The sequence below is a fragment of the Geotrypetes seraphini genome, chromosome 6, assembly GCF_902459505.1.
Source record: "Geotrypetes seraphini chromosome 6, aGeoSer1.1, whole genome shotgun sequence".
Lineage (NCBI taxonomy): Eukaryota > Metazoa > Chordata > Amphibia > Gymnophiona > Dermophiidae > Geotrypetes > Geotrypetes seraphini.
This window is the reverse complement of record NC_047089.1, coordinates 9,082,706-9,099,846: the sequence shown is the minus strand read 5'-3', so window position 1 is coordinate 9,099,846 and position 17,141 is coordinate 9,082,706.

The following is a 17,141-nucleotide window of genomic DNA, read 5'->3' as shown; positions in this document are numbered from 1 at the left end:
GGCTTTTTCTACTCTCAGGGCTCCTTAGTAAATAGACGAGGGATTGCTCTATTTTTCTCTCCTTGTTTCATGTAGCTACAGCCTCCTTTTTTTGCATTTCCATCTTGGATCTCCATTATAATGAACTATGAGGGGCATTTTTTGGGAAAAAAAAAATGTCTAAGTCCAACTTGGACGTTTCTAGTTGAATGTCCAAAGTTGGAGGTACAAAATTGGCCATTTTCTAACGGCAAACTGCTGGGCATCCAAATATCATTTTTGCTTTGAAAATCGTCTGCTTAGAAACTTTATACTACATTTTTGATCAGAAATACATCCAGGTTGAAAATGTCCCAATCCCGACCCTTTGGACATGGGTGGGGCCAGCATAGTAATGAACTGGCCTCATAGACATCCCGATAGAGCAATGGGACACCTTCGAGGGCACTGCTGTGAACTTCACCTAGAGTGCCAGTTGTATATCTCACCATAACCCCCTTATAATTTATGGGGTGCCCCCCAATCCCTCCCCAAAATCTACTATACCCTCCTGAGTACCTATATGTGCCACCTATATGGCAGTATTGTAGGGCTTGGGTGGGCTCATACTTTAGTGGTTAGAGTGGCTTATGGGCCTGGGTCGTCCTCTCTATGGCTCACTAGCCCACCCACTAGGCTACTTAAGAAACCTGTGTGATGCTGTACTAGGCTTCCCCATACCAGATCCTGCTGTTCTAGAGCCAGGTATGTACCTTTTTGTTCTCATTTCTGTATGGTGGAAGGGGGTCAGTGAGCACTGGGGGAATGTGGGGGTGTCTTACCTTGATTCATGCAGTGGCCATCTAGTCAGTTTGGGCACCTTTGTGGCACTTAGACACTGCTGTCAGGCATTCAGCTTTTTTTTTTTTAATGGTACATCTGTGCCATTAAAAAAAGCCCTCCCAACGCGCTGGCACTCCCAAGCCACTGACCTCCCCCTCCAAGAAAAGGACGGCAGGAGGGATGCCCACTCCCTCCTGCCTGGAACGACCTCCCCTTCCCCTCCCTCACAGAAAAAAGCAGGAGGGATGCCCACTCCCTCCTGCCACCGGCCAATCAGGGACTTCCTTAGGCTCATTCCTAAGGAAGTCCCTGATTGGCTCAGACGCCTGAGGCCCCTTCCAAGGGAGGAGCCTGAGGCATTTCAGCCAATCAGGGCCTTAGGCCCTTCCCCATGCATCACATGATGTACCAGGGAGGGGTCTAAGGCCCAGTGTTGTCACAGGAGCAGGAGGTGTTTTCAGTACCTTCTGCTCCCAACTTCAAGGTTTGGGGGAGGGGGGCCGGGAGGGGAAGGGGGCGTCTAGTGGCAGGAGGGAGTGGGCATCCCTGTTGCCTTTTTCTTTGGGGGAGGGGGAGATTTTTCTGGGCAGGAGGGAGTGAGCATCCTTCCTGCCATTTGTTTTAGGGTCGCCGCATTTATCGGGGGGGGGGGGCACATGATTGTCGGGGGTCGTTGGGGGAAGGCCGTTGGCAGCTGTGGGTTTTTTTTTCATGGGTAGATATTTTGCTTGTGTAATACATGCAAATATCTGTGCCATTGAAAAAAAAAAAACAAACACCACCCAACAGGCAGACCTGTTGGTTACACAGTTACCGACAGGTCTACAGCAATCGGGTTTTAGGATTGGTAAAACCCAATGCTAAATAGCCAAGCAATATAAGTGAATCAATTGCTTGACTATTTTGCATGGGGTTTTACTAATTTGCATGGGTGATCGAGGGGAAACCCACATGGTGGGCTGTTTTGTGAATCGGGTCGGTTAGCAGCGATCGTCGCTAAACCTGTAAAAACAGACGATCACTGACTTTAGCGAATCTAGCCCATAATCCTTAATCTGAAAAGTTGACAAGCATTTGCATGGAAACTTCGAAAAGAAAGGTGGCACCAATATTCCACAGCTTTAGATTTCAGAGCTAAAAATGCTTTTCTTCTCAGCTGGGTTGATCTCGCCACGTCTGGAAAGATCTGAATTTTTGCACCACAAAACATTGCTTGTTAGAAAAATATTTATTTTTGTGGCAAGGATGACGGATGCCAGAACTGGCCTCCCTGTGTAGGTGGAGACAAGAACAGAATTCACAAAAAGTCTGGGATATGCCCAAAGTGTGGCTGAGGTCTTTGGCACAGTCACAGGAATTTCTGTAAGAACAGGTCTCTAATGAAAATAGCCTGTATGAACATGTCCTAGTGTCTCTGGAGGAGTGGAGGGGTGGTTGTGTGGTTGCAGGTCCTGTCCAATTCTGGTCTCTGCCTCGAAAGAGCTACATCCTATTCCTCATTCCTTTAGAAGTGAAGTGTGAGCACCACTAATACAATTTGTCCTCTGTTTCCTGTTCTTGCAGTATGCAGACTGTGCAGCTTTCAGAAGGGGGGGGGGGGTGTCTGTGTTATTTTTGTGGCAGTAACAGAAGCCCTAACTAGGTAATCATTTCTTGGTTAATCTATCATTTTTGTTGCTGATAGAACAACTCAGGGCCTGTGGTGATGTCTGGGTGGTTTTCTCCTTTGGTCCCTTTAATTTAGGGACTGAATTTAGCTTTTCTATATATAGTAGCTTCATGACATGAAAATGACAGCTGGTGACATTTCCACGTGCACAGTGGCGTAGCGAGGGTGAGAGGCTCCTGGGATGGTGGCACCCCTCCTCCACCCTCGTTTCCACCTTCCCCCCTGCCGCACACGCATCCCCTTTAATTCCCTTCCCCCGTAACCTCTGGTTGTTCACCGCCCGCAAGCAACGAGAACATCGTGTTCCTCGCAACCCCTATCGTCTCTCCTGCTGACGTCATGTCCTGTGCGCGGCCCCCCCAGAAGTGACGTCAGCCGGAGAGATGACGCAGTTGCGAGGAGAGCTCGTGAGAGCAGCAGCCCAAACTGTGCAGAGATATTGGAAGTCCAAGGGCCCTGAAGAAACGGCTTAGTTCCGTGAAATGCTGGCGATACACAGGACTCCTCTGAATTTTTTTTTTTCACAGTTGTTACCAATGTTGTTTAAAATCTCAGTCCCGTAAAGAATAACTACGGTGGCATTTAGTCACTCTAAACCAGTGTAACTCAAACTGTGTGCCGAGGCCTTCTGAGATTCCTAGTGTGCCGTGGCACACTGAGGAGGAAGAGAGGTGCCTGCCAACTGACTTCCCTACGCGGTACGGCGCCAGCACTGCCCGATTCGCCGAAGACCTGCATGTTTCCCCCTTCTCTCTAGCGTCCTCCGGCTTCCCCCCCTCGCCTCCCAGTCTCACCTTTAAAGATAATCACAGCAGCCTGCAGAGGATCGCCGGTAGGTAAAATGATTTTATTTTCAATATAGTGATCAAAATGTGTCAGTTTTGAGAATTTATATCTGCTATGTATATTGTGTGTGTATATGAAAAATGAATGGAAATAATTGCATTACAATTAGTAAAGGGGTTGGGATCTGGGGCGGAGCTTGGGTGGGCCTAGGGAGGTCTGTGGTTGGGGTACTCAGTTGATATTTGTTAGACTTAGGGGGTACTTAGCTTGAAGTAGTTGGGGAACACTGTTGCAGGCAATCAGCTGGCGCCAGTGCCTCTCCTTCTCTCTGGCCCTCTTTACTGCTGGCGCCCCCTACTGGCGTCTCAGGGCCCATCTGGAGGGCCTCTGTACATGCATGAACGTTGACGTCATGATGACGCCCGCGCACTTCTGGGTGCCTCAAGCTATGGCCACTACCTTTAGTGTGCCTCGGCTTGAGAAAGTTTTTTGGCCAATGATGTGGGCGGAGGTGGTTTGAGCATTGGTTCTCTACCCAAAAGACCTGAGGCTTTTTCTTCCATTAGAGTCAACTTTCAGCCTTAGAAGCGGAGAGTTTCCTGCACTTTAATACATGGGTCATTTCATAAATAATGCGCACTATTTTTTTAAAAATTTACGTTTTTTATTTTTTTTCAAGTATTTCTTTACAGTCCTTCAATTTAGTCTCCCTGCTTTGCAATGACTGAGTCCCAACGTCTGGGAAGCTTCATTATTCCATCAAAGGCACCATTTTAATTCAGTTGCCAAATGGCTCGGGTACCGGCGGAAGAAAGCTCTTCCAGAGATGCAAAACGATGTCCACGCATAGGTTGTTTCAACTTTGGAAAAAGGTCAAAGTCTGATGGTCTCATGTCTGGACTGTAGGGAGCAGGAGGTAACATCTCCCAGTCATATTTGTGTAGTTTTTGAAAGACATTTCTTATGTGTCGTCGAGCGTTGTCATGAAGAATGAGTGGCCCAGCCAAGAGCAACTAAGGTTGGGTTTTGTGCATTTTCCTGAGCATTTTTTTTTTGCAAAAAATCATGATAATACACTGCTGTGACACTTCTTCCACATGGAACTTTGTCTGTAATGATGATACCTTCATGATCATAAGCAAAAATCATCATTTGTTTGACTTTTGATTGAGCTTGTCGAAATTTTTTTGGTCGTAGGGAAGATGGAGCTCTCCACTCGTCATTGAAAAAAACTACGCAAATACGGCTGGGAGGTGTTACCTCATGCTCCTTACAGACCAGACATGAATCCACCAGAGTTCGACCTTTTTCCAAAGTTGAAACAACCTACATGTATGCGTGGACATCGTTTTCAATCTCTGGAAGACTTTCTTCCGCCGGTACCCGAGCCATTTGGCAACTGATCTTAGACGGTGTCTTGGATGGAATAAGGAAGCTTCCCGGACGTTGGGACTCAGTCATTGCAAAGCAGGGAGACTATATTGAAGGACTGTAAAAAAATATTTGAAAAAAACCCCCCACCATATAAATTTTTAAAAATAGTGTGCTTTATTTATGAAATGACCCTTGTATTAGAGGTATGGGGCAGGAAGGTTGCACACACGCGGCGAGGGGGCGGAGTGGGAAAAGGCAAGGGTGGAGAGGAGGAAGGGGTGCTGGCACCCCCTCCCACCACTGCATGTGCACACAGAATCACAGCAATATAACAGAAATACGCCTTTTCCTCTGTCGCCTGCCTGAGATTTGGCCCTCTCTTTCTTCCCTCCCTCCAACCCGGCTTCTTGGTCTCACCTTGAAAGCAGCCTGCAGAGGAGCGCCAGTTGGCTGTAGTGATCCTCGCAGGCTGCCTTAGCCTCCACAGCAGGTTCAACAACCAAACACACATGTCATCATCCACTATCTGCGGTCGTTCTCTTTTTTATTTTTTTTTTCCGATTTAATTTCCGTCAGTGCTGAAAATTGAAGTTTGCAAAGATAAGAAGATCCAAACGGTAACAAAGCCTCGATTGCTCTGTTGCTCAAGTTAGGATCACTACCGCATAAAAAATAAAAATAGAATTACTCGCCGTTAGTTTTCAAGAACCAATCATTGGAAAGAATAATACTGGTCTGGGCGGTTGTATCCTTACGCACGCAGGCGCTCATAACATTGACAGAGGGCTCCTTTTACGAAGCCGTGTTAACGGCTTTAGCGTGTGACTTTTAATCCCCGTGCTAACCCCCGTGCTAGCCGAAAAACTACCGTCTGCTCAAGAGGAGGCGGTAGCGGCTAGCGGTTTAGCGTGTGCTATTACGCGCATTAAACTGCTCACGTGCCTTCGTAAAAGGAGCCCAGAGTCTTGCGTACATGACGCCCATGTCATCTATTCTAGCGTATACTTATTGAAGGGGATTTTTAAAAATAAAGTAAAATTCTGGAATCTCTTGTGGCACACCACTTTGCCGTGGCCCCCAGTTCTATGGCATTCTCTTCAGAGCTTGCTGCAATATTCTTCCTAAATCTTTGTGAGCCAGTGACCCCCCCCCCCTAAAGTAAATGTGGTGCTTTTAACTGTCTTTGGTGGAGACTGATGCTACTCTGTGTAAGCCTGATATTTTTGTGTTGTGTAGACTAGAGAGTGTCGGGGGGGGGGGGGTATTTCCAAATGGGTTAATTGTGCACATACCATTGCATATGCCAGGAACCTCATTCTTAGATTTTTTTGGGAACGCGATCTCAGTAGCTCAGATTTACTGTCGACACTCACCAGACCACTTGGATTTGCACCAAGGAGAGCTGTCTCTCGCGTTCATAGGATCTACACCAGCTGTTTATTATGATGTGCTTGCAAACTGTTTTTGATCCAACCTCTGGGGCTCAGCTTAATAAGAGGTATTTCAGTGCCTTTCTGCTACATTTTCATGGTCTATGGCTGCGCCTCCTATTCCTCGAGGATCCTGAGTTTCTCCATACAATGCACAGAATTTGGCACATTAACACAGAATTTCCACTATTAATACAGTTCGCTTGTGTTTTTCAGGCATGGAAACAGGATACTGGGTTTGATGGACCTTCGGTCTGTCCCAGTACAGCTATTCTTATGTTCTTATGTGAGCCAAGTCTAGGACAATCAAGCCATTGTGACATCACTGCTGAGGTTGGCTCTGAGGCATTGGTGGAATGAGGCATTATGACATCACAATCTCAGCTCTGGAATGTTGCTACTCTGGGTTTCTACCAGGTAATATAGTAAATGACGGCAGATAAAGACCTGAACGGTCCATCCAGTCAGCCCATTAGTTATACTCTTCTTTGATATTCCTGGATCATAGACTGTAAAGTCCACCTGGTATTGTCCTAGGTTCCAAATGCTGAAGTTTCCATCTAATCAAGCCATTGTGACATCACTGCTGAGGTTGGCTCTTAGGCATTGGTGGAATGAGGCATTATGACATCACAATCTCAGCTCTGGAATGTTGCCACTCTTTGGGTTTCGGCCAGGGACTTGTGACCCGGGTTGGCCACTGTTGGAAACAGGAGACTGGGCTTGTCCCAGTATGGCAATCCGGATCAAGTGTGCAGTACATCTTCACTGCACCTCCTATCCCAAGCGAGTCTTTTCAAACCAAAACTAGAAATGCTTCTTAATTCTTGATCATGTAGCACAACAGATCGATGTAATAACCTATTTTCCATTGCAGCCTGAATACTATAAAGGAGAAATAAGGGCTTAAATATTAACAGGTCTGAGGAAGTTGCATGTTTGTTCTTCGTGTTATTGAGACTATAAGATCTTCAAAGTACGTCAGCTTTGCTAATTAAAAGAAGATAGAATGTATTCCAGCCCATATAGAGACCATACTTCGATGCATTAACTAGAAATTACCACTAACCCCCACTCAAGTGGGGGCAGCTCCAACCTCAGTGAATATGTGCAATGATTCTGTCTATGTCTGATACAGCCATTCTCAGCCATCTGGTTCATAAGCATGCAGATTCAGGGCTGTTAAATTGTAACCATTTAAAATGGGCGGAGGAAAATCGATTCAATTAGAACAAGGCTGGATACATTGCTGAAAATGTCTGCATCCTCAAGCTTTGAACGTGACCATCAATTGGAAAATATATTTTTAAAAGAAAAAAAAAAATATCCCCATCTTTAACTAAACTGCGATAGCGGTTATTAATGAGTGTCGGGAGCTGCGCGGGCCATTCAGCGCGGCTCCCTGCGCTAATAACCGCTATTGTGGTTTAGTAAAAGGGGGGAGTTCCTATGAGCATCGGGGGCGGTGCGGGCCATTCAGCACGGCTCCCTGCGCTAATAAACGCTATTATGGTTTAGTAAAAGGGGGGAGTTCCTATGAGCATTGGGGGCGGTGCGGGCCATTCAGCACGGCTCCCTGCGCTAATAAACGCTATTATGGTTTAGTAAAAGGGGGGAGTTCCTATGAGCATTGGGAGCGGTGTGGACCATTCAGCGCGGCTCCCTGCGCTAATAATCGCTATTGTGGGAAAATGAAATTCAATTATTACAATATTTTGTTAATGGTCCCCAAATCTTTTTGAATTTATCCATATATCCTTTTTGTGTTGCAAATGTATGTTCCATTTTATATATATGGCAAACTGAGTTCCACCAAAAATTATAGTTCAATCTGTCACAATTTTTCCAATTGTGTGTAATTTGTTGTACTGCTATTCCAGTCATTATAAATAAAAGTTTGTTGTGGTTTAGTAAAAGGGGGGATATAGTTTTTTTTAAAAGAGAAATTTTTTTCCAGAAGAAAATGTGTTTTCCAAAGGCCATGTTTGTATATATATTGCACATATTAAGAAAAAAAAAACCCCTTTGTTGACAATGTCAAGAAATTTTTGAAAGACTGATCCCCCCTCCCCTTTTACTAAAGTGCGATGGCGGTTATTAGTGCAGGGAGCATCAGAGCACTTACCTTGCCGGCCCACGCTATAGACCTCTAGTGCAGCTTGATAAAAAAAGAGGGGGGTGTTAAGGTAGGTGCCCCTTAGAGAATGTGGCCCAAAGAAGCCTAGAAAGGGACCTGCTCTTTGCCGCAGAGTTGGCCCATGTCTCTAAATGGGCACAAGTAGTGTCTCGTGTATTAGAAAGAAAACCATTTTCTTCTATGATGAAGGACATTCTGCCGTCTTTTACAAGGCTACAGACCTTTTTTTTCTGAATTACATTACTTTAATGTCAGCAATAACGACACAGAATTTAATTTCACTGGTCTTTGTTCTGACTGCGTGTTTGGTAGGGGGTGATCGATAGTCGATGTTGCCTTTATTCACGCTTGGCACACGGACAAGATTTCTTTGTTGGTTTTGGAAGGGTTTTTTTTTTTTTTTATCTGTAACCCTGAAAGATAATAAAAGTTTAAAAGACAAAAAAGGGCCAAGCAGGACTGAGTTTGGCAATCATGCCAACACATTTTCTTCCTGTGAGAAACATTTGCTGTGCTGCTGATTGGGGCTTTCCAGTCCAAGCTTTTTTTCTCTTGCCAGAATAAAAAGACCAAATTAGCCCCTACTTCAAAAAAAATTGCACTGGTTGCCAGTGGAGGCGCGAATACTGTTCAAGTTTGCATGCGTCTGTTTCAAAACAAGTCTGGGGCCTAGCACCGTCCTACCTGCAAACACACTTCACTCTATACAACCCCACACGAACCACCAGAAACAGAAACATCTTTACTAAACTAAACTAAACTAAACCTTAGGTTTGTATACCGCACCATCTCCGCATGCGCAGAGCTCGGCGCGGTTTACAGAGGTTAGGAGGAAAGGAAATTACAAAGAAGGGATATAGGAGAGGGACTGAGAAGATAGAGAGGGGCAGGGAACCAGAGAACGGGAGGAGATTAGATTTTTTGAGAAGAGCCAAGTTTTCAAGCGTTTACGGAAGGATTGGAAGGAGCTAGAATTTCTGAGCGGGGATGAGAGGCTGTTCCAGAGTTCAGTGGTTCTAAAGGGGAGGGATGTTCCAAGTTTTCCTGCGCGGGATATACCTTTTATAGATGGGAAGGATAGTTTCAGTTTTTGGGAGGGTCTAGAAGAGAGCGGGTTTGAGGAATTCCAGAAGAGTGGGATAACGGGAGGAAGGACGCCATGTAGAATCTTGAAGGCTAAGCAGGCACATTTGTAGAGGACTCTGGAGTATACTGGGAGCCAGTGAAGCTTGGAGAGGAGTGGGGAAACGTGATCGAACTTGCCTTTTGCGAAAATAAGCTTGGCAGCGGCGTTCTGAATTAGCTGAAGTCTATGGAGGTTTTTCTTAGTTAGGCTTATAAAGATGGAGTTGCAGTAGTCTAGTCTAGAGAGGATGGTGGATTGGACGAGGATGGCGAAATGAGAATGATGGAAGCAGGATACATACCCAAAGATCACAGGCTGCAAATACAAATCCTTCCTGGACAGAACCTTCATGTTCCAAGCAAGCAAACAGCAGGCCTGGTTGGGAAATTACATTAACGGAACCAGGTTGACCTAAGGCGCAATTAAAACTGTTCTATTTGACAAATTCATCGCCCAAACAAATGACCTTCTCTCACTATGATATTTCCCTCCTCAAACCTGATGTAATTTCTCACGTAACTCCAATGCCTCATGTAACCCTTCTCATATAACCCCAATTTTGATGTAACTTTTCCCCTCTTGCACTCTGTAATTTGCTGTTGGTCCAGCCTTCTTTCGAAGTGAACCGCCTAGAAGTCTTTCGACTGGCGGTATAGAAAAATAAAGTTATTATTATTATTATTAATAAAAAGCACTAAAGTTATAGCACTAACCATAAGAAGAAGTTCTAGATACAGGGGTGTCCAACCTTTGGCTTCCCTGAGCCGCATTGGCAGAAAATTTTTTTTTGGGGGGGGGGGGCCGCACAAACGCTGCAGCAAGACAGAGGAGGGAGCCGGCAACACGGTAAACACCCGGGGGCAGCAGAGGAAAACACTGCATCGCCCTCGACCGGGGCCGCGCAAAATATTTCACGGGGCCGCAGGTTGGACACCCCTGGTCTAGAAATTCACTGCTTCATAAGCAAACTGGCCGACAGCTGGGCATCTCACATTACGAATGCTGACACGGCACCTCCATATTTTCAGAAAACATGCTTCCAGGTTGCTTGGTTAGCCGGCAGTAGAGCAACCTTCGACGGGTCTTTGAGAATTATCCCCCTGCGCTCTTCTAACTTTGGGGGTCTTTTACTAAGGTTGCGCTAGCGGATTCACGTGCCCATTATATTCTATGGACGTGCTAGCATATAGGGCGTGCTAAATTGGTTAGACCTCCTTTATTTCTACAATCAGTTGGTAAGCAGACTGAATATTATCGCTTTGTAGTTAAATTCTGTTCCAGTTTAGGCTCTGCCCCCAGTGCCTGGCTGGTCACTGGCAATATTCAGTGGTATTAAGAACATAAGAACATAAGAACATAAGCAGTGCCTCTGCCGGGTCAGACCACAGGTCCATCCCGCCCAGCAGTCCGCTCCCGCGGCGGCCCAAACAGTTCACGACCTGTCTGAATCACCAGAAGGGGCCCCTTGCCACCTTGGTTTCTCATTAAAGTCCTATCTTCCCATCGAAGTCCTAACCCTCCAGTCTTGCACATTCACGACCTGGTTGGGTTTCTATACTTATTACCTGGTTAGCTTTCTATACTTGTGTTACATCCCAGCTCCTCCCTCAGTATCCCACGATCCCTTTATCCTTCAGGAATCCGTCCAATCCCTGTTTGAATCCCTGTACCGTACTCTGCCTGATCACTTCCTCCGGTAGCGCATTCCAAGTGTCCGCTTAATTTCCGTTGAATATCGCTGGATGGTCTCTTCAGCAGGATTTAAACCAGGGGTGTCCAACCTGTGGCCCCGTGAAGTATTTTGTGCGGCCCCAGTCGAGGGCGATGCAGTGTTTTCCTCTGCTGCCCCCGGGTATTTACCATCTTGCCGGCTCCCTCCTGTGTCTTGCTGCAGCATTTGAACGTTTGTGCGGCCCCAGAAACATTTTTTTCAGCCAATGCGGCCCAGTGAAGCCAAAAGGTTGGACACCCCTGATTTAAACCATGGGCACATGTTGACCCACACATTCAATGCCGCGCTTAATCCAAGTGCACGCTTTGAATATCCATGTATTTGCCCAGCTGATATTCAGACCAGTCCTCAGATAACAACTCAAATAAAGTCTGCTGTCCTAAATTTTTCCCCAAGGTGTTATGCAGTTAATTGACTGAATATGAGTAGAAATTGAAATCACAAGTGAACCTAGTACAGGGCAATCAAGCCATTGTGACATCACTGAGGAGGTTGGCTCTTGTTGGTGACATCACAATAGCAGCTCTGGTTACCAGAGACTGAAACTTCTCCCCTTTGACGTGCATTCATTCTACATGTGTAAATGCGGCCTAAACTAAAGGCCCCAATCAATCCCTCTGTCGACCTCCTTCCCTACTTGCAGGTCCCATGAGTCAGCACGTGTGTGGAGCCACTGCGGCACATGCATTTTCTCACGACAATGCAGTTTCTGTTGTTTCCAGATACCCAACTGGGATTATGAGTGCATGCCAGCTGATAACCCCAAGATGCAGAGGTTGACAACTGGCTCCAGATTCACTTAACACGGTTGATCCGGTCCTGGGTTTACCCCTTTGCATGCAGTGGTGCAATAAAGAGGGGGGGGTGGGGTGGTCTGCCCCAGCACCATGTTGGTGGGGGTGCAAGCAGCCCTCCTCCCCTCCTCTCCCCTGCCTCTTCCCCTTGCCAAACACTTGCCTCCCTTCCCGTCCCCCGCAACTCTAGTTGGAATTGTTGCTTGCGGCGGTCAACCATGTGCTCCTCGTGACCCCGTCAGTTCTCCCACTGATGTCACTTTCAGGTCCCACGCAGGCCTGAGTTTGACACCCCGGCCCTATACTAGTACCAGGGTCATCACCTGGCAAACATTTTTATGGTCTTTGCAGAAAACAAGAACGCCAGCTCTGCTTTACACCGACTTTAAATTAGGAAAGATTCGCTACACAACTCAACTTGAATTTGCTGATCACGTCAATTTTAAAAATGTTTATCTTTCACAGCTGCTGCACTCCCACCGTACTTCCTCATTCTCCTGACAGACTCTAAATGAGGTTTCACAGCTCCTGTTCCATCTCTGGTTTGACATACGATAATTCAATCAGAATTCATAAAATCTTTAGGTTTCCACTTGACCAGCCTGACATAACTAAGAAAAATAGAAGTACGCTGTTTGACCTTCCTGATACATAAGTTGATACATTATTTGGATCTTCTTATTAATGTCTTCATCCTACATTTTAAGCAATGTCTCGAAGCGCCAGCATAAATCAGACTATGACAGGATGACCGATGGCTGCTCGCTAAAGATGAATTTCACATTACAAGTTAATAGACTGCACTTAGATTAAAAATAATAAACCCAAAAAACAACTTCTAGTACCCTTGGCAAAGGACTGCAATGGGTTAGAAACTGGTTGGGAGGGACGCTACAAGGAGAAGTAACAAGGAAAAGGCTTCATATGAATCTGTCTTTGGTCTGGTTATTCTCAACGAGCAAAGTAGTCAAAAGGGTTTAACTGGGTGGAAGAGGTTCCTGCCCTGTTAAACCTCGCTGAGGTGGCATTTAACTGGAGGGTGTAGCTGAAGGCTGCTGTTAATTGGCCACGCGCTAACTGGCTAAGTTAGGGGCGGAGCTTGGGCAGAGCTCTTAATTAACCAATTATTGACTATTGCTGCTAACAGCCTAAGGAAAAGCGACTCAATCGCTGTTGGTCGATTCTCTGGCCGATTTTCCAACAGCGATTGATTCACTATCAAGTTTGCACGGAAATCATTTGCATGCAAACCCACTGACACAATGCAGAGCCCTAAAAGTAGTGACAGGTGAAGCAGCCTCCATCACTGCTGTCAGGGCTGGACAGATGTTCTGTGTGCCATCTGTACTATTAAAAAAGCCCCCTTCCCCGCTAGCACTCCTGTGCCACTGTCCCCACCCAAACCCCAAAAATATGGCAGGAGGGATGCCCATTCCCTCTTGCCCCGAAGGTGCTCTCGCTCCCCCCCAAAAAAAAAAAAAAATGGAAGGAGGGATGCCTACTCCCTCCTGCCCACAAATTCCTCCCCCCTCCCTCCTGAAGAAAAAGGCAGGAGGGATGCCCACTCCCTCCTGTCACCAGAGGTCCCCCTCCCCCTTACCGTACCTATGACGTTGGGAGCAGGAGGTACTGAAAACACCTCCTACTCTGGCTCCTCTGCAATGACACTGGGCCTTAGTCCCCTCCCCAGTGTATCATGTGATGCAATAGGAGGGGCTTAAGGCCCTGATTGGCTCAGACGGCTTGGGCTCCTCCCTTGGGAGGGATCTGAAACGTCTGAGGCAATCAGGGACTTCCTTAGGAAGGAGCCTAAGGAAGTCCCTGATTGGCCAAAACAAACAAATGGCCAATCAGGGACTTCCTTAGGCTCTTTCCTAAGGAAGTCCCTGATTGGCTCAGATGCCAGTGCAAGCAGTGGCTTCTCCCATGTCTTTTTCAATAACAGAGTATGGACTTTTCCTCCAGGAACTTGTCCAAACCTTTCTTAAAACCAGCTATACACTCTTACCACAACCTCTGGCAATGCTTTCCAGAGCTTAACTATTCTCTGAGTGAAAAAAAAATTCATCCTAATACTTTTAAAACCAATAAGAGGAAATATTTTTTCACTCAGAGAATAGTTAAGCTCTAGAATGCAAAACTAGCTTTTGAGCTGTTCTATATTCAGTGGTGTAGTTAGGATGCGCCCAGGGCAATGGCCCCCCTTCACCCTCCTTTCTGGGCCCCATTCCTTCTGTGCCACACTCATGCCCTCTCTTTCCACCCCATAACTCTTAAAACTTCACCTGTGTGTGCAGCTTCTCCAGTCTTCTGCTCACATTGGCTTTCCCTCTGATGTCACTTCCTGGCCTGGTAACCCGGAAGGGATTTCAGAGGGAGCCAGACCGGCATGAGCAGCAGGCTCATGCGGGTGAAGAGTTTAAAGAGGTACGGGGGCAGGGAAGGGAGGGTGTGAGAGTGGCGGGGGTCGGAGAGGTGCCGTGTCCCCACCAAGATGGCATCCGGGATGGTCCACCCTCTGCCACCGTAGTTCTCCACTGCCTATATTCACCCAGCAGTGAATATTGTTGGCTCCTCCCAGCACCATTTCCTGTACCGTCCTTGACCTGCCCACATTTTCTGTGGCCAATCAGAGCTGATAGTGAGTTATACTGCACAGTTTAGGGTCACTGAATACTGGGGGTTAGTTATAGGTGATTTATGCAGACAGGAATCGGGCAGCACTCAGCCGCCGACATCCGTTTTGACTTTTTTTTTTTTTTTAGTTGAAAGACGCGGCGGTGGCTCCTCTCATGATCCCCACCTGCGTCGGAAGTCCGACGCAGGCGGGGATCGTGAAAGTAGCCACCGCCGCGTCTTTCAAAGAACCGTAAGCCGCGCATGCGCACTTCCTATGTGTCGCTACAGCTCACAGAAAAGCGGCGTACACTTAGGAACTGCGCATGCAGGGCTTACCATTTTATTATATTAGATGCTCTCATCTGTAGGGGCCTTTGTTTTCACTTCTTATTTTAATGTATTTTTTCCTGGGAACTTATCAGTGTTTTTTATAATGGGAACAAAAATGGAAGAGAATTAATGTGTGTGGAATGGGGGGGGGGGGGTAACTAATTTCTTCAGCTAAATAATTCAATCCACCTCAACCAGACATAGGAGAACTTCCGCACCATTCACACACCCTCCAACCAAAATCATCAAAAGAAAAAAAAACAACTGTTCAACAACCTCCTAACACTCGACCCCCCAACTCTACAATCTATTGACCTCGACCACAGACTACAAAACCTTCAAAAAAGAAATAAAAACCCTTCTATTCAAAAACACATAAAACCGAACTAACACAATCAGAACTGTCCCAAGCATCACCTGCAACTACTCCATATGTACTTCTGATGTCATGACAATTCAGACATAATTTATGTTATGTTATGTTTAGAATAATGGTTACATATTTATGAGGTTCAATAAAAGAATATTTTCACTGCCTGTTTCTATTCTGACCATTTATTCCGTTTCATGGTTATTACAAAAAATATTTTTTTGCATGGGGGGAGGGGTCAAAAAATGATGGGCCCCACATAACCTAGCCTAGGTACACCACTGGCAGCCTTGGGAATCATGAAGGTGGTGCCTGATAATGTACGAAGTCTGCTGTCTGTTTTCTTTTGACTGTGGTAATTTGTTCCAGATTTAGACAGGACCACTGGTGATTTTCTTTTCCCTAATTTATCTATTTGCAAATCTCAGTATTTTCTGTTCTCTCTGAATGTCTTATCTTTCACATTACTGTCTCTCAGGTTGACAATCTAATATAATAAAACGGTAAGCCGTGCATGCGCACTTTCTAAGCGTGGGTCCGTTTTCTGTGAGCTGTAGCTAGGAAGTGCGCATGCGCGGCTCACCCCCTGCCCTCTCCGTCGTCTCCTGGCTCCAGCGGCGTCACAGTTTCAAAGAGGAACCACCAGCCGTTAAAGTTCCTGGCGCTGGCTCCCGACGGTGGAGGAGAGGCAAGGTAGAAGAAGATTTCCGAAGGACCCGAAGCAGCGTGTAAAGACTGGTGGACACGTTGCTTGAATCGCCATGTGTACTCGGACCCGCGGGAAGGGAAGGGGGGGCCGCCGGCAAAGGACTCGGGCCCGCGTTTTTAGTCGCGACTATGGGAAGGGAAAGGGGGTAGAGGAAACAATAATGCTGCTGCACAGGAAACTGGTGTGGGGGGAGGGAAATTGAGGGGGAGGGAATGCTGCTTTGGACACACAGACAGAGGGAGGAAGGGAGACAGAAAGAGAAGAAGAAAGACCCAGGTGCAGGGAGATATAACAAAGGGGGCCAGGGACAGAGACAGACAGAAAGAAAGACAGCGCGAGTCGTGTCAGGAGGGGTGCGGGATGCCGCAGAGGGAACTTTTCAAATGGGTGCAACTGGGCAACTGTCGGGAACCTCTGATCAGGGGCAGAGCAAGGTAACTGTATCATAGGGATAAGAAGGAGGAGGGGGGGAGAAAAAGGAATGGACGCCTACTGATGGACAGGGGGAGAAGGAAAGAGGTGCTGATGGACAGGGGGTGGGTGAAGAAAAAGGAACGGAGGCCTAATGTTGGGCAGGGGGAGAAGGAAGGTGCTGCTGGACAGGGGGCAGCTAAAACAAAGGGAGAAGGGCTGCTGCTGCATAAGGAGAGCTGTGAAGGGGTGGTGGTGGACACAGGGGAGGTAAAAGGAAGGGACAATGGACAGGGGGAGCAGGCAAGGGGTGGTGATGGACAGCCAAGGAAAAAGAAAGACATAAAGCGGCTAAGGAGAGAGAGAGAGAACAAGAAATAAAGAGAGACACACACACATATATTCTAGCACCCGTTAATGTAACGGGCTATAAGACTAGTAATAATATAAAACCAGACACGGTTCTTATCAGTGTTTCTTCTGCCCAAGGTTTGCTATATTTGTATGATATAATTCAAGCCAATATCCACTTCCAGGTAGGACTTGTAATTTCTCCAGTCAAATACCACTGAATATTGACCTTGTCATTTATTTCTTTACAATTAGGTAGGGCAACCATTAAAATAATAAAAAAAAAATCCTTACTTTATATTTTCAAGTCTTTATATTTACATTCGGTGCTGAATTGACACAAAGTTGCTGGATCAGGTGGACCCAGGAAAGTCAATGCGAGATTATATTACTTGATTATTTTGATTGACAGGAGGCTCTCAGTCGGGTTTTTTTTTCACAATATTGATATTTTCTGGCCTAGAGTAATGTGATTTCTAAACCACATGAGTTTTCTGTAACT